The sequence below is a fragment of the Heloderma suspectum genome, chromosome 2 (assembly GCF_057233095.1).
Source record: "Heloderma suspectum isolate Gila_16-S chromosome 2, 16-S_ref, whole genome shotgun sequence".
NCBI classification, from domain to species: Eukaryota; Metazoa; Chordata; class Lepidosauria; order Squamata; family Helodermatidae; genus Heloderma; species Heloderma suspectum.
The window spans coordinates 223,557,162-223,575,001 of NC_139459.1; the positions used below are offsets into that span (position 1 = coordinate 223,557,162).

The 17,840-nt window shown below is 45.0% G+C and overlaps 1 protein-coding gene and 1 pseudogene across 5 annotated transcripts in view; one reads left to right on the forward strand and one right to left on the reverse strand.

The window, feature by feature from the left end:
* TNRC6C (trinucleotide repeat containing adaptor 6C) overlaps window positions 1–1,499 on the reverse strand; it is a 149,049-nt gene extending 147,550 nt beyond the window's left edge. For all 4 annotated transcript variants that reach the window (XM_084838237.1, XM_084838235.1, XM_084838236.1 and 1 more), the window contains exon 1: window positions 11–1,499. The gene's annotated coding sequence lies outside the window, so the exon portion shown is untranslated. The remainder of the gene's footprint in view (window positions 1–10) is intronic.
* Window positions 935–17,840, forward strand: part of LOC146354126 (protein CFDP2 pseudogene) — a 30,322-nt pseudogene continuing 13,416 nt past the window's right edge. The window contains exon 1 of the transcript XR_014788311.1: window positions 935–1,777. The product of XR_014788311.1 is annotated as a protein CFDP2 pseudogene (transcript). The remainder of the gene's footprint in view (window positions 1,778–17,840) is intronic.

Genomic DNA, 17,840 nt, shown 5'->3' on the forward strand with positions numbered 1-17,840 from the left:
CTCCTCTTACCTTTGCTTCGTTTCCTTCGGGGGCTCTTTGGCAGCTTTCGACTCAGTCTCCTTGAAAAAGAACAAGTGAATATTTTGTCTGGCGTCTGGGAGTTTCACTAGAGTGCTCCTTTCTTTCTTTAATGCTTTTTCTTACAAAAAGTACCCGTATTTTTTCACGTTGAATACGAAAAAATCTCACGCGGCCAAGAAAGTCAGTGTTTGTTTTTAATTTATGCCCGTTCCAATTTTTTTTAAAAAATCACCAAAAATAACCTGCCACAAAGGAGGAGGGGGGTTGGGGAAATCAGACAAGAAATCAACAGTATCCAAGTAGAAGAGCTAAAAGCTCGTTTGATTCCAGCCCAGAGGAGGAGTTAAGTGCAGCAGATGCAGGTCCAATTCCAAAACAAGATTATTATCTTTATTTCCAGTGAAGCAAAACTAGCAGTTATGAGTCCCCAGCTAGAGTTTTGCACACAGAATTTTGTTTTGAATGTACGTAGTTGCAGCAAAAATGTACTGTTGGGATGCAAGAGAGTGAAAAATGTTATGCTTTGATCACAACACGGCTTTTAAAAATTTGTGTTGGGAAATTCTCAGTTTATCTGGATGAGCATCTGAATATTGTTTTCGAAAGTGCAAATTAAAATGAAGAAAACTGAACCCATCCAAAAGGTTAAGGGGGAATAGCTCAGGAAAAAAACAAAAAGGAACCACAGGGGGATCCAGAAGAGTCTCACATAGGGATCCAAACCGAAGTACCCAATAGAGTCTCTCTAAAAAGGGAGGAGAGACAAGGAACACAAGCAGAAAAAGGATCTAGCAGTCACTCTCAGGAAGATCCAACGAGGAGAAGAATCCAGGCAGTGTCTCAGAAGGCAAGGATCCACAGATGCCAGGGAAATCCACCAGCTGTGCCTTTCATATGTGGATCGAAGAGAGGGAACTCCAGCAGTCTCTCTCATATACAGGGATCCTAAAAGGATCCAGAAGATAGACTTCGTGATGAGGAGGGGGTCCAGCAGTCTCTCTCATGAGGATCCACCCAACTAAGCCAAACACAGGCGGATCCAGAAAAGAAGGCGAAATCCAGTCTCTTTCTTTCTCACAGGGAGAGGATCCACAGATCCCAGGGCGATCCAGCAGCTGAGTTTCTCATAACAAGGTCGGTCAGTCTCTCTCTCCCAGTGGGATCCACCCTATTAGGAGCAGAATCCGGCAGCCGCCCGCTCGCTCGCTCGCTCTCCTTCCCCTCCGCAGGGACTCGAGAGACTCTCTGGGGGGATAAGGGGGATTTATGGAGGCAGCGGCAGCAGAAACGGCTCCTCGGACGGAGCTTTCGCTTGAAGGGGAAGGGGGTTGGGCCGCTGGCGGGAGAGGCAATGCCGCCGGGCTCAGTGATGCTGCCGGGCCGGCCCCCCACTCCTCCGTACAGCCGCCGCCGCCGCCGCCGCCTCTGTCCTCCGCTTCAGGAGCAGAGCTGCTGCCACCGCAGCCATTTTGTTACTAACTGACAAGAGCCCCGCCAGGCAGGCAGCGCGAGACCACAACGGGGGGAGGGAAGAAGAGAGCGAGCGACGCGAGAATTACTCCCTCCCCTCCCCGACCTCAAACAGGAAGTCTCGTCCGCCTCCCAGATCACGTGGTAAGGGAACCTGCATAAAAGAAAGCTCGGGGACATGCAAATGAGGCAGGAAGAGGAGCCAATGAGGCAGCGCGAGGCGCTCGCCTGCCCCGCCCTCGTCTCGCCGCGTGAGAGCCGAAGCGAACGCCTCTCCCGGGCAAGGTACCTGCGCGGCCGCCTGCGAGGCTCCGCTCGGCTTGTGCTCCGTCCATCTTGTGGGCCCCTTAATCTGCACAGACGGAGAGATCGCGCGCGGTCCGCCCGCTCTGCAGATGGGGAGGAAAAGCCCAGGCGGTGACTGAGATGACTGGGCCTTCTGCGGGGGTCACTGCACGGGGAAACATGTCGAGATAGATAGCGATAGATGCATTCGCCTGTCTGCTTATACACACGATAGAAGGTTCGGCTGGCGTGCGCCGGAATCGTGCCTTTTTACAGCCTCGATACCCGGCGGCTGTGCGTTTTAGCTCTGCAGAAAGCCCGCCGCCGCCGCCGCCGCTTGTAAAGGCAGCCAGAAGAAAAGGCAAGATCCGACGGCGCTGCTGCTCCCTCAGCACACCCTTCTCCCACCACCGGACAGGTTTGGCTGGTGCCTTCCGAGTCTGCCCTACGCAGCAGCGTCTGTCCGCTACAGTTTCGTGGCTAGTTAAATGCCCCGCCCCTGCACCCCTGTAGAAGGATGGGTCACTCACTGCCTGAGATCTGGCAAATCTGATTTCAAAACCAACCCTTGCTGAGGACGGGAGAAGTCCCATCAGAGGCCCCCAGAGGGCTGCAAGACCCTAGTATAACAAAACAAACCAAGCTGCTTGCCCAAGCGAGATGTGCTGCGTGTGTGCCAATATATCACCTGTCCCGGAATGCACCCTAACCTGTGGTTTCCTTCTGAAACCTATTAGACCTAGTATGTAAATCTAGCCTTGGCACGCTGTTTTGTGGATGAGTGGACGAGAACGTTCATCTCTTAGGCAGCAAGAATATGCACGCTTAACTCAATGGGATGAGCTTCAGAGTAAATATGCATAGGACCGTGTCTCCCTGTTTTATTGAAAAGCGTTGCGGCTGCAAGGATTTTCCAAGCTGCATCCCAGAATAAGCTTTGGGGCACCCCGAATCATACACCTGCACCTCCAGGAGAGTGTTCTCTTTGCAAACGCAACTGGCCCAATGCTTGTCTGGGGTGAAAGACACTTCTGAGAATTTGAGATGGCCTAAAGCTTATAGTGGGGTGCACACCACTTAGTCGATTCTACTCACATTGGCTCAGTCAGTACCTAAACATGCAACTCAATGCCAGAAGATTATGACAGTGACTGTTAACATCAACAGGTGTTAATGTTGATATAGCAAAGGAAATTTAGAGGACTTAAGGTTTTTCTTCTTTTAAAAAACAAACTAATAAATACAATTCAAAGGCTCCATTTGATTTCGGAGACAGAGAAAGATCTCTATAGTACCATAAAGCTCATTTGTATTTAGCCTGAAAGTTCAATGATGACCTTATTATAACCAATTAGTTGGTTTCCCCACCCCATTTTAGATGTATTAGAGGTTTTTTTTAATGTTGTGCTAATAATAAACAGAAATGACCCTATTAAATGTTTCAGTGTTTAAATGTTTGAAAAGCTAATTTCCCAAAGCTTGGAACCATTTGACCCTACAGAAGCAGATTGTTCCACATTGTGATCCCACAGAAGCAGACTTACTTTTCAGCGATTTCCAATAACAACTAGGGATGGGGGAAAAAACACCTTTTGCATCAAGCTGGACATTATTCCTTACCTTGTTATTCCTTATATATATTGTTTTTTGCAATCATCTTAAAAGTTCAACCTTATTTTTACCGGCCTATTATACGTTGTGTTAATTGTGCAGGCACAACTGGCCTTCTTGTGCAAAATGTATTTTGTATTGATACAAATGAAGTAACACATTTTGCTACAGAGGAGAAGGGAGGCCTCCCTTCATTGCACTCCCCCTCCCCCTCCCCCTCCCCCTCCCAGGTGACCCTTGGGGGGAAGGACTAGGTACGCTGATCCTAGTTCTTCCCCTCTCCACTGCAGTCACTTTAGAGGGGAAGGGAAAGGATGGGGAAGTGAGTGTGTGAGCATGGGGCTCAATCTCCATCTTCCATGGTTTGGAGGATCATCTGAAGGCAGCGAATGTTACGTAAGGTTTCCATAACTGAAGGATTTGCTGAACATTCCTTCTCTTGGGTATATTTTTATCCTGAATAACAGCAACTATTTTTTAAAAGTTACGTTTTCAAAGGATAATTGAGATAAGTATCCAGCAGGCCAGTTCTTTAAGCATCATCAAACAGATTAGAGATATTTTTAAATATGTTCAGTGGTATATAAATCTATTACAATAAATAAATAGCAGCATTAAGGCTTCATGGGATATTTGACCTGACAACCGTATGCTACACTAGCATCTTTGTCTGGTCAAATATACACTGGCATATATCGTGGGACTCCACCAGTGAAGGGGGACTTAAGAATGATCCCATATCTACCTAGCAAGCTGGGGATAGGACTGTTCTGAGATTTCTGCTTTGACAGCACTCACATGTGCCATTTTCAATCAAGGGGTATTGCTTCATTGCTTTAATGGCTCCTGAACTGGAAGCACTTACTATTTACTTACTACATGGTGCTCTCCCATCGATTATAATGACTTTCTATTGAGCTATTATTGATGATAATGATGATGCTTATATCGCTCCTATTTCTCTGAGAAGAGAATTCAAGGTGGTGAATAGACAAAATCAGCAATACTTAAAATACTAACCCAAATTAATAAACAACATCAATAACAGTTTGTAAGAACAGCAGTTAACCATAAGGGCTAAAAATAATAATTATTAAAGGCTATTAAAATGTTAAACCATATTCCTTCCTAAAGAGCCAAGTTTTTACATACCGCCTAAAACAGTAGAGTATTTGTGCCTGATAAATCTCTGTTGGCAGAGCATTCCACAAGATGAGCATCGTCACAGAGAAGCTTCTAGACCTTGTGGCTGTCTGCCTAGCTTCATGAGGCTCAGGGATCTGAACTAGTGCTTCAGATGACAACCATGTGGGAAGGGGCATGTGGAAGAAGGTGGTCCTTAAGGTACCCAGGTTCCAAGCCATTTAGGGCTTTAAGTCTGGTCAGAATTCTAGTCAATCTCTGTGGGTGTTTTCATCCCCTGTTTTGAGGGACATTTGCACTAGCACAGAGATAGAGGTCTAGGATCTCTGTATGATGAGTGCCTAGTATAGCAACTGATGCCAGTGTAACAGGATGGTAAATATGAAGCACTGGGCAATCCTTATGCCATCAACAGACAATAGTGCTATTTTTAGCTGTTGAGGATAAGTCTGACAGTGTTGTTAGTTCACAGGAATGGGGATATAATTAGAACCATTTTTGCCGCTGGAGGGAGACCACATTGCTCAAGAAAGCAATAGAAAGGGAATTCCAGAACAAAGCAAAGCAAAACAAAAACGGAATACCATAGCTTGATATTTAGACAAGCTGTTTTCTAGGCCAGGCAACTGGATTTATAAGCATGCAAAGGATTTTAGCAGTCAGATTTGAGGCTAACTTGCTTTTCACACAAAAAATACCAATAACCAAAGAGAGGCATTTTCCTAGCCTAGCAGCTTTTAGCAAACCTGATTATGTACATATGGGCGGGGGGCAGCCAATCTTGACATTTCAGATGCTGGGGGCATTATTTTGCTTGCTACACGTACAAATCTAGATGGAAGACAAATAAGTTATCTGGGAGTAACTGAGCAAATTCAGCAAAGAGTTCTACTTATGAAATTAGCCAACTTTGTAATGCTCATAAATATAGGTCAGCACCTGCAATGCCCTTCCCCCAGCAATGTACCGAAAAGGAAAACAGCAGATTGTCTCATTGATACTTTCAGAAGGATTTTGCTTCTGACATAAGCCAAATGCCTGAAAGAAACAAACAGAATGGGCACAGCCATGTGACTTCATTGCTCATGTATGGTACAATCTAATTAACAGGCTATAATATGATTGCAGTGTCACAAATTAAATAATATATAAAGCTGCTGTCTGATGAAAATGGTTTGTTTTGCTGTATTAAAAGAAAACATGCCAAGTGAAATCTGCCTCCAGTTTAAGATTTAGTAAAAATATTGTTTTCAGGATTCTGGAATGGCTTTTTAACTATGTGTTTTTATGCAGTGTTTAAAGTGTCAGATGATGTAACTATCGTCTAATTGTGTGTGATACGCTACTTGAAACTGATGCAAAATGAAAATGGGAGTCATTTTTCTAATTCAGAAGGCAGGCATGTATTGGTAGCTAGTACCGAACCAAAATTGGATTTATATTTCCATTTGAAATGGTGGGGGAGAAGTGACTTTTGTTGGAGTATTCCAGAATTGTGAACATCTGTCAAAAATGGCTTTGCCCAGTTTCATTCGCTTCCATGGCCCAATGCTGTCCACAAAACCTGCAGTTTCCACCATTTCTCTGTTCCTAGGCTGCTTCTGAGGCCTCTGGTTCTCCTGCAGTTTCTTTCCCTAATTATGGGGTTGTTACTAATCTTTTACTTGTTTCATAAAACAAAATTCTTGCTTAATTCCCCCCTCCCCAAATTTTCTGCTGTATTTTTGAATAATTTTAATGAAGCAAGAATCTTTATTATATTCCACATTAATAAGTCTGGGGATCTGTTGGTGTCTCTTGACACCTAAGGTCCTGTATCTGCTCCTGTTCAAATCTGTACTTGTTATGACACCTTGGGCTCTACCTGCTGCTTCTTAAATTCTTCACTTTAGACTATGCCTACTCTGACTGTTTAGCAACTTTTGGGTCACACAGATGATCTAGCATGAAGGAAAGAAGTAACCATTTGAAGCGATGGTTTAATTGTTAGTACTGCAGGCAAACATTTTGATAGAACTTTAAGGGCACTTTAAACAGATGTTCATGAGCACAGGCAGTCGAGTTCATAAACTACAATAATTTGATGTTCAAAATAAGATCTTCATTTATTGCTTTCCACCCCACTGGATTGTGGCAGGAAAGATTTAGATTACATATTTGTGGGATGTAATGAAAGCTCTTTAGGAAATCTGAAAAAGAAATAACATTCCAGTGTGGAAGAATTTGGTTTCATTGGCTTGCACATTATGATGTAAAGAAAGTTTATTTTTAGTGTGTATAAGAATCTTTGAAAATGGCCTCTGATATATTTAGTACCATCTTTTTGTTGCTTTGGTCTATTAGATCAGTGTCTTAATATTCAGTATATTGGAGAAAACTCCAGATGAATTCAATAAAACCTGGGGTCTAAGTGGGTTACGAGAGAGAGGGAAGCTGGGTTAGTTACTGATCAATGCTGGATTTGCAAAACAGAAATTATTTCAAGGATGGCGGATTGTGGGCATAATCTCATGCTTTTGTTTTTATATTTTCATAATCTTGTCCTATTGTATGCATGATGATAGTCTGTAGACATTTTAGGACATTTCCTCCAACTGCTGACTGTTTAGGAGGAGCGTCATGGAGCTGCAGCCCAGTATTGGTGAATAAGAGACAGGGTGCTTCATAGTCATACTTTGGGGTGGAGTAGGGGATCATTGCCCACTTTGATGCCATTAATCATGGTTTAATGTGTGGTAAACACACTAATTCCACATGACAATAATTACATGTAATTTTTCTACTAATGATCTCCCAACAGGATAAATGCAAATAAACACATTTTATGTGCTTGCCATCCACTTATCCCCCCTCTGCTAGCTGTTCCCCCCAACCCAAAGCCTCTCCAGAGGTTCTGGGGCCCTCCAGAACAATGGGGAAGGAGGGAATCACCCCAAATCGAGTTCAGATCCTAAGATAAGTTAACTTAAGGAAGTTCATGGAAGGAAAGTTTCCCCCCCAGCAGTCCACTATACCCCATTCTCTGTTATTCAGAAGGACCCCCTGCCCCTCAAGAGAGGATGCTGCAGGGGGGAGAGAAGAGGATGGACCTTTTCCCCTTTCATGAACTTCCTTAAGGGCACAATCCTATGCATGTTTAGAGATTAAAAAAAAAAAAGTCCTACAAGCCCATCATGCCCCAGCCAGCATGGCTGGCTGGGGTATGCTGGGCACTGTAGGACTTTTTACTCTCTAAACATGCATAAGATTGTAACCTAAGTTAACTTATCTTAGGGTCCAAGCCATTGCCTTTTCGGTCCATCGTTCATAGAGGCAATTTCTGCTGATTAAAGCACACAATATTTAATTTACAGCCCATTGCTATAGTCTGCATTGGGATGATAATTTGACTGCAGAGGTATTGGGATTCTACACCCAGGAGTGGCATTAGGCTCAGAAAGTTATTTTTCCAGTATTCATTCGCTGCATACTTAAGCACCCTACATTAAGGGTCAACACCTAGAAGCCCCTGGACCAAATTTGACTTGTCCCCTTCTCCAACCCAAAGGCACAAGAGCGATTAGCAACAGGACAAGACTAGCAAGGTTTAATGTGACACAGTCCCAGGCCTTCTTAAATGAACAATGCAAAGAAATCGAGGAAAACAACAGAATGGGAAAGACTAGAGATCTCTTCAAGAAAATTGGAGATCTCAAGGGAACGTTTTGTGCAGAGACGGGCATGATAAAGGACAAAGAAGGCAGGGACCTAACAGAAGCAGATGAGATTAAGAAGAGGTGGCAAGAATACAAAGAATAACTATACAGGAAAGATCTGAATGTCCCTGATAGCCATGATAGTGCGGTCACTGAACTGGAGCCGGACATCCTCGAGAGTGAAGTCAAGTGGGCCTTAGGAAGCATTAGTAACAACAAAGCTAGCGGAGATGACAGTATTCCAGCCGAGCTATTTAAAATCCTAAAAGATGATGCTGTTAAAGTGCTGCATTCAATATGCCAACAAATCTGGAACACTCAACAGTGGCCACAAGACTGGAAAAGGTCAGTTTACATTCCAATTCCAAAGAAGGGCAACGCCAAAGAGTGTTCAAACTACCGCACAATTGCGCTCATTTCACATGCCAGCAAGGTGATGCTCAAAATCCTACAGGCTAGGCTTCAGCAGTATGCGAACCGAGAACTACCGGAAGTACAAGCTGGGTTTCGAAGAGGCAGAGGAACTAGAGATCAAATCGCCAACATTCGCTGCATCATGGAGAAAGCAAGAGAATTCCAGAAAAACGTCTATTTCTGGCTTCATTGACTACGCTAAAGCCTTTGATTGTGTGGATCACAACAAACTGTGGCAAATTCTTAAAGTGATGGGAGTACCAGACCACCTTACCTGTCTCCTGAGAAACCTGTACAAGGGTCAAGAAGCAACAGTAAGAACCAGAGATGGAACAACCGATTGGTTCAATGGGAAAGGAGTACGACAAGGCTGCATATTGTCACCCTGCTTATTTAACTTATATGCAGAGTACATCATGAGAAATGCCGGGTTGGATGAATCAGAGGTCGGAATTAAGATTGCCGGGAGAATTATCAACAACCTCCGATATGCAGACGATACCACCCTAATGGCAGAAAGCGAAGAGGATCTCAAGAGCCTCTTGTTGAGGGTGAAAGAGGAGAGTGCAAAAGCTGGTTTGAAACTCAACATTAAAAAAACTAAGATCATGTCATCTGGCCCTATCACTTCCTGGCATATAGAAGGGGAAGAAATGGAAGCAGTGACAGATTTTACTTTCTTGGGCTCCAAGATCACCGCAGACGGTGACTGTAGCCATGAAATTAAAAGACGCTTGCTCCTTGGGAGGAAAGCTATGGCAAACCTAGACAGCATAGTAAGAAGCAGAGACATCACCTTGCCGACAAAGGTCCGTCTAATCAAAGCTATGGTTTTCCCAGTAGTAATGTATGGCTGTGAGAGCTGGACTATAAGGAAGGCTGAGCGCCGAAGAATTGATGCTTTCGAACTGTGGTGCTGGAGAAGACTCTTACGAGTGCCCTGGACTGCAAGGAGGTCAAATCAGTCCATCCTAAAGGAAATCAACCCTGAGTGCTCATTGGAAGGACAGATACTGAAGCTGAAGCTCCAATATTTTGGCCACCTAATGCGAAGAGAAAACTCCCTGGAAAAGACCCTGATGCTGGGAAAGACTGAAGGCAAAAGGAGAAGGGGACGGCAGAGGATGAGATGGCTAGATAGCATCACAGATGCAATGAATATGAACTTGAGCACGCTCCGGGAGAGAGCGCAGGACAGGAAGGCCTGGCGTGCTATGGTCCATGGGGTCACGAAGAGTCGGACACGACTGAACAACAACAACAACAATGGGAACATCCATTGCTTAAAGACTCTGACTTCGCAATACTGAAATACTGATACATGTGATGTTTTATTTTGATTTTTGTGGGGGCTGGAGCAAAACTGATTCAGCCAGTTTTGGCATTCTATCCCGGTTGTTCAGATCTGATGCTACTTTTAATATGTCTGGAGGGGTGTAATGTCAACATTACCCAGAAAGTTGCAGTGTTTTTGGATGCAGTTTTAAAAATCAGACTGTGACTGCTTGCAAATGATGGGAGTTGACTTTGCTCATTCAACATTCACTGTACACAGTTCTTGTCCCTATAGTGTTACAAGCATATATTTTTGTCTGCATGGGCATTTTACTTTTTTTGGTAAAGTAACATAAGTGGTCTGTGGACTAATTTTAAATTCTCATTCTCTCTCTCTCTCTCTCTCTCTCTAATCAGGACAAGACAGCATCCACTCTAGGGACAAGGTTGGGACATTGGCCCAGTACCTCACTTTTAAACCAAAATAGCTTCTAGCCAGAATTGTACTGGTCTGAAACTGAGAGTAGGGGGTGAACACACTAACGCAGCAACGTGTTTAGCATTGACTCCTAATTGTTGTAATGAGAGCACTAGCTATGCCCATGAGCTTGTGCCAAGCTCTAATGACTAATGTGTTTGGGCAGGAGCTCCATTTTTCACTTGGCAGCAGTCTGTTAAAAGTAGGGAAGGTGCTTCCTTTTATTTATCTCTTTGTACTTCAGGAAGTAAACACTTGCGTCCTTAAGGTTTTCGGTGATGTGCAGACTCAAATTGTAATTGGGTCATAAATTGTGAGCGTCATTATCAAACACTAAACAAATGCTTTTTTGAAGAGTTTGAAATTGGCTCACATCATTTTAAAAATGGGAATGCATTTACAGAATAGTACTTTTATGCTTTGGAAATGGGGTGTGGCCCTCTGGGGAAGCCTGGTGAGCCAGATTGAGACACCAGGCAGGCCAGATATGGCCTAGGGGCCTGAGGTTCAACACCCCTGATTTAAAAGGTCTCATTTAAAAGTTGGAAGTGCACCCCCAATCATAGCCAGTCAGTCTAGACTTTTATCACTCCAGCCCTCCATAATTATTACTGTTTAATTATCTCACAAGAAGGAATTAAAACTCAATGGAGGAGATCCTTTGCCTAAATCAGTCCTGTACAACTTGTGACCCACCAAGCAGAAGATAGCCCACCACCAGCTGTGGCATGTGACCTGGCAGGTGCCTGATAAACCTCTGTGCTCCTAGTCTCAGAGGCACCCGATACTGTAAACAAAATTTTCCAAGCTTGCAAGTTAGCCAGTGATTTTGGTCCCCACGTTCTGAATAGTGTCGTGCTATCCATCTCATCGGAATCCATGAAGCCATGCAGCCCCAGCAAGGAATGAACTGAGAATGTGGCCTTTCCTCTGAAAATCCTCTGTAGAGAGCCATTCTCCTACATCTGAGATGAGGGCTAATTGGTTACTGTCTTTAAGATGACTGAAATATACCTTTCTCTTAGAGCAGCCAATTATGATGAGAGGAACTGATCCAAGGTATGTGCTGCTGCCTCAGTATTCACCTTCATTATCTTAATATCTCTGCAAAAGAGACCTCTAAGGGTCTATATTGCCAAAAGAATTTCAAGCTTGGTGCACATGGGATCAATGATTTCTAGAAAATCAAAGTGCCTTCCCACCCCAAGACTACTCAGGGAGGAATTGGCAGGATCTGGCAAGCTGAGTCTGTATTTTTTGTTTTTGAAAGATAGGATTACATATGCATTGAAAGTACTGTATCACAGGAACATAGGAAGCTGCCTTGTACCGAGTCAGAACCTTGGTCCATCTAGCCCATTATTGTTGACACTGACTGGCAGCGGCTCTCCAGGTTTTCAAGCAGGAGTTTCCCCCCAGCCCTACCTGGATGTGCTGGGGATTGAACCTAGGACCTTCTGCATACAAAGCAGGGGCTTTACCACTGAGCCGTGGTGTCAGAGGTGCATAGTGTCCATCTCCCTTTTCCACCTGCCAAGCCCCCAGCAGCTTTCTTTTTCTTAAAGTGCTGCATGTGTGTTTACCCATTGAATTGTTGTTATTTAAAACAAAACATCAAGAAAAAACCCCTTGCAGAATAGTTCGCTTGTTTCTCCGGCACTCAACCCTGGAGAGGCAGGCAAGATATTTGTAATGACCATAGCTAGGGCCCTTTGGATTCATCCTTTCCACTCTACAAATGTGGCATTTGTCTTCTCTCCCAAATACTTAATAGTGCTTTTGTGTTTCCTGGAGCATGGCCAGCACTGCGGTGCTCCCTGATATAGCTCCTCTGGAGTTTAGCCAGAACACCTGGCTAATAAATTTGCCATCCAGCTCACACCTACTCATATAACAAATATGGGGGGGGGGGGGCTGCTAAGCGGTTGGGAGGACCTGATTTTCACTGGTTATCCCCAAGCTAAGGGATTTACAATGTTATTGTTGTGGATGTGCCAGAGGACAAAAGACTCTAAGCCTGTGTATGGCTCCTAGCTTTTTCCAGGCTTGGGAGCAGCTTTGCATAGCCATCAATACACAGTATGCACATTAATTTTTGTGTGTGTGGCATATGGTCCACCTGGTGCTGTGGCATCTTGCAGCATTTCAAATAGCACCACAGAAATCCGAAAGCTAACACCAGAAACGGGGACCATCGCTGCCACGATAGACATGTGCATGTTTTGGAGTCACTGGGCCAAACTCGCAAGCTAATGAAGCAGGACTAGTGTTGGTGTCCCTGCAAAGTGGATTCTTCTGTGGATCATGTATCCACTAACAGTGAGATCCTATGCACGTCCGCTCAGAAGTAAGTCCCACTGTGTTCAACGGGGATTACTCCCAGGAAAGTGGGTATAGGATTGCTGCCTAAAATAACCACCAATAGACACAGCCCCTCAAGGAGGGTAATGGTAACTTTTATTAGATTGCTGTTGATATAAATGAGCAAGCTGTGGAGCTATCCAGGTGAGGCTTGAACACTCTCAACAAAAATGAATGTGGCCAAACAAAAGTTATTACTCTACCATGGGCTCTTCACTTACATCCATGAGGATAGGATGAGCTCTTCATTCACTGAAAAGCACTTGTCCCTGTTGTTTTCGTCTACTGGCAGATCTGGGGTAATAAATCTTGTGCCACTAGCACAAGAGGACCCAACTCCAGTTGGGACAAGATGACTGCCAGAGGTACTGCACTCTCCCTGCTTTTCCTCTTACCCCCAGCCCAATATAGCAAAGGTGGGCAACCAGTGGCCCTCCAGATATTTTAGCCCACAACTCCATGATCCCTCACCATTGGCTATGTTGGCTAGGGCTGATAGGAGTTGCAGGCTAAAACGTCTGGAGGGCCACAAGTTGCCCACCCCTGCTCTATAGGCGTCTCCAGATTATTATTTTGTAAACTTCCTTTTAGCATTCACCGTGCACTGACCCCAGTGACAGTAACACAATATTGTTATAGGATTACTATCTGATTGCCAGGACAGTTGGCATGGTTTGGACAGAGAGGGGTTAATGAGGTTGGAAGGACTGCTTGAAGTTACTGAATGGACAGCCCAGGTGCCACCCTGATGCTTTCCAGGTGAATGGTTTGGCTAGTGGGCCAGAATGAACAGCTGGTGTTTCCTCAATAGCTGGATCTTCTTTTGAGTGCTTGGAACAGAAAGATCTCTCCAGGGTGGCAGGCCTTTCCCACCCACCCCCACTTTAGGATGATGTAATCTAGGTCTGTGTGTGAGAAACAATAGAAGCAAGTTTAAGAGAGGAGGAGAGAGAGAGGCAGAGGCAGAAGGGGAGCTAGCATTGAGCATCTGAGGGGGCCAGTGGATTTGCTGCTTTGTAGGAGTCTCATGCCATCAGATTCCAGCTATGTTCAGTGTGTATATTTGTAAACAAACCCACAATATGCAGAAACCCCATAACCCTGCGGTAGCCTTGATTCTGCCCCTTCATTTTAAAAAAAGGTACATTTATTTCTTTAACACAGCACATTTCCTATACCAAGGGTGCCATCCTATGCAGTTTAGACAGAAAAAGGTCCTTCAACTCCCATCATTCCCCAGCCAAACCATGCTGGCTGGGGCATGCTGGGAGTTGTAGGACTTTTTTTCCATCTAAACATGCGTAGGATGGCACCCTAAGGAGCCTAGCAGCATGTGAGGCTCTCTCTTGCCAACCCACCAAGAGCTGCATACAAAATATAAGCATGGTAGGTGGAGATGAGACGTGTGGCCTATAAATTTCCCCCATCCCCAGAACAGGGCCCTTGGCAGGCTTTGGTTAAAACTGAGGAAGAAAGCAACACAGTCAACCATTCCCAGGTGTGACTGTATCTGTGACTGTATCTGTTTCTAGACTGAAGACGGGAGACCAAATGTCTTAATCCTTATTTACCATCAGAAATAAACTCCCTGCATCTGTAGATTTATCATGTGAAGAGAAGGCTAAGCCAGAAACTTCTTCCTGACATGCTAAATGTGGTTAATGTGCAGGGATTTTTTTCTTCTTCTTAATGCAGTTGAACATTCAAACATTTGATCCCATCACATGAGGTTGCTGCTGATACGTTTTGCCTCTCTCTGAAACAGGCTCACATAGATGCTGTTGGAGGCAGAATACTGGACTAGATGGGCTGTTGATGTGACCCAAGTAAGGTTGTTCATATGAAATGTTCTGTGCTTCTTACTGCTTCTGCATCTCTCTCTCTCTCTCTCTCTCTCTCTCTCTCTCTCTCTCTCTCATTCTCTCTCTCTCTCTCTCTCTCTCTCTCTCTCATTCTCTCTCTCTCTCTCTCTCTCTCACACACACACACACACACACACACACACACGGCAGGGACATATTATTTCTCACAGATGACACTGATAGTAACAACTGACCCTAGAATAGGCTTCTCCTGCCAAGCTTGTCACCTCTGCGGTCATCACTCAACAGAGGTGACAGAGCCAACAGAATTAAGAGCTTCTTTATGGAGCAGAGTGGTGACTGAGAAAGATAGCTAAACTGATCCGATACTGAGTAGATTCGTCTTGGAATGCTAGAAGTGGCTGAAACAAAGGGCTCCTTCACACTGAGCTTTTACGCTGCGATTGAGATCGCTCCTTCATGGACGTTTGTGATCTCTTTACATGACGCCATGATCATTCAAGGCATCTCCTGCGCTAAATGCCCTTTGTTCCTTTTTAAATAGATCACAGATAATGAGCTATCAAATTATCCCCATTGTGTTCCTCTTTCAGTTTCTTCCGGGAAAAGAGGAAAAGCTGCAAGGAGTAATGAGATCAATGACAGATAATGGAAGACTCAGATATGGGGAGATGGAGGGGGGAAAGGAAGCTGGTGAAAAAGGGAGTCGTTGTGATCCTGCATTTGAAATGGAAGCAGAAAGCCCCATTTTAAATGCAGGATTTGAGGCTGGTGTAGAGATGCCCAAAAGCCTTGCACTGCAGAGGGGTCCCCATCTCATCTCCAGATGGTTCTCCTCGGGGCTTGCAGCACAGGAAGAAGTCAGCTATGCAGAGTTAGGTAGATAACCTGGAGCACAAGGAACCTCAGCACAGCTGTCACACAGGTGTTACTGCAATGCAACAAGGAGTACAAAAATGCAAAAAAGGAGTCTGTAGGTATCTGAACTAGCAATGGCGGAATGACACCAGAAGGAAAGCAGCAGGTCTCTAGCAAACCCTTTTCTTTCTTTTTTTAAAGGAACTGTACTGAGAAGCAGAGGAAAACTGGCTTTTGATTAAGGGTTTGTGTTGCTGCTGAAATTAGATTGTAAGTTGCTCAAAACATACATTTAAAACTGTGATATATATTATGAGCTTAAGTGACAATTCTGCACCTGCACAGTTCACAGAACCAGCAGCCAAAACCAGTAGCTGTGGTTAGCGCATGCTCAGAAATCTATTGCTTTACCCCCTTTCTCACAAATTAAATTGCTTGATCACTGAAACTTGCTCAAATTTGCAAAGCCTGTGCTATACCACTGACCTGCAACCCCCCAACAGCTTTATAGTAAAATCACCCAAGTGTTCAGTAGTACCTCAAAGGCTAACAAATTAAGGAATCCACAGGACTGTGCAAACAGATACATTCAGGCTGCAATCCTATAGCCACTTGCTTGGGTAAGCCCCACTGAACTCAATGGAACTTACTTCTGAGTAGACACAGGGTTGTGCTGTTATTGTGGCACAAACTTCCTGGTGGTGATTCTGATAAAGAGCGACTTTCCCTTATGGAAGTTCACGCCATGCCATGATTTTTTATTTTATTTTTAAGTTTCACTTCTACAGTCCCATGGATTCTTTATCATTAAGTCTATGCCTAGTTGTGAAACAGAAACAAGTCTATCACTCGGCTCAGCATCGTTAAGAATAATAAGTTGACATGTTTCAATCCTTCTCTCATGGAAGTGATTTGGAAGCTCAGTCCTGTGAATTAAAATCATAATGTGGGAAGTGGCCTATTTTAAAATGCTGTAGAACGGGTGCGGAACAGGGGTGGGGAACCTCTTTCAGCCAGAGGGTCGAATTCCATTTTGAAGAAGCTTTTGGGGGGATCGCATTCCAATGGTGAATGGGGGCAAAGAGGGAGGAAGGCAGAAGGGGCGAGGCCAAACCACCTTATTGTAGCTTAACACTCTGACTACCAGTAACTAAGCCTTAGGAGAGGCATTTCAATCATTTAGAATTGGCGGCGGGGGGGAGGGGAAATGGCACAAAAGCTGGGAAGCCACCAAATGATTGGTGGTTGGGCAGAATGAAGTGTGGCCAGGGGAAGGGGGTGTGACCATGTGAGGAACCCGGGAGGGCCAGATTGGGGCCCTAGGCCCAGTGTGAGAGCTCTCACGCCGCCTGAAGCAGAACTTTGTGCCACCCTCCCTCCTTGTTGCCACCGCCGAGTAACCTTCCCACCACCAACTGCAGCCCGGAGAGCCCACCACCTTTGCTTTCCATCGTGCAGGGGTTGTCTGGGCTGAGGCTGGTGGCGGCAGGGAGCGGGGGAGGTTTGCATGGCCAAGATATTGTGGGAGCCCCGTAGCAACAGAGCGCCAGTAGCAAAGAGCCCCACTGGCTGTTTTCTCGCTGTGGGCTTTTGGGGCTGGGCTGGGGCTGGCGGCGGGGGAGCGGCACAATTTGCTGCTTGCACCTGCTGGGTGTAACTATGGGCTTGCTGGGCTGCTCTTCCAGCTCCACCGCCCCATGTGGGCACCTCACCCTGGTTAATGGGTGGGCCAGCCCTGCCCAGGTGTGAGGTTCCCCACCCCTGTTGTAGAGCCAGTTATAAAGGGTGCCCATTATACTGTACGGCTGTAAGGGTCAACCGTTAGAAATGACAGATGCCCCTTAATATATAAGACAGGTGGCTAACTGTACTGATGAAATGCAACATAACCTACGCTAGTCTGTAAAGTGTGAGCAAAGCCTGGGAGGACAGCATTATGCAGCCCTCTTATCAGGTGTCACCTTGTTATGCCTAATGGTGGCGGCGGCTTCTGACTGTGCTTCTCAGAGATGCTGTGAGACCACAAGGACACAGAGCTGATTATGGCACGTACCAGGGTTCAGCCATTTGAACAGAAGAGTCTGTCTCCTGGGTGAGGAAGTAGGGTTGCTGGGATGGGGGAGGCTGAGACAAACAGGGGGCTCTTGAGCTGCATGCTGACCAGCCAAATCACTCACACAGGTGTGAACCCAGACAGGTTACATGATCCAGCCTTGCTGAAAATGCCTGACTGCTGATATCTCCTGGGGTACGGATGTTGCAAATGAACATATTTGTTTCTGCTTTAGGGATTTTGCTGTGCATAATAATGCATCTCTCGTAATGAGAACTACAGGAGTTTTATACATTTAAATTTGTCCAATTAATTATCCAGGAATGTTTTTAATAGGCTTTATCGCTGTAAT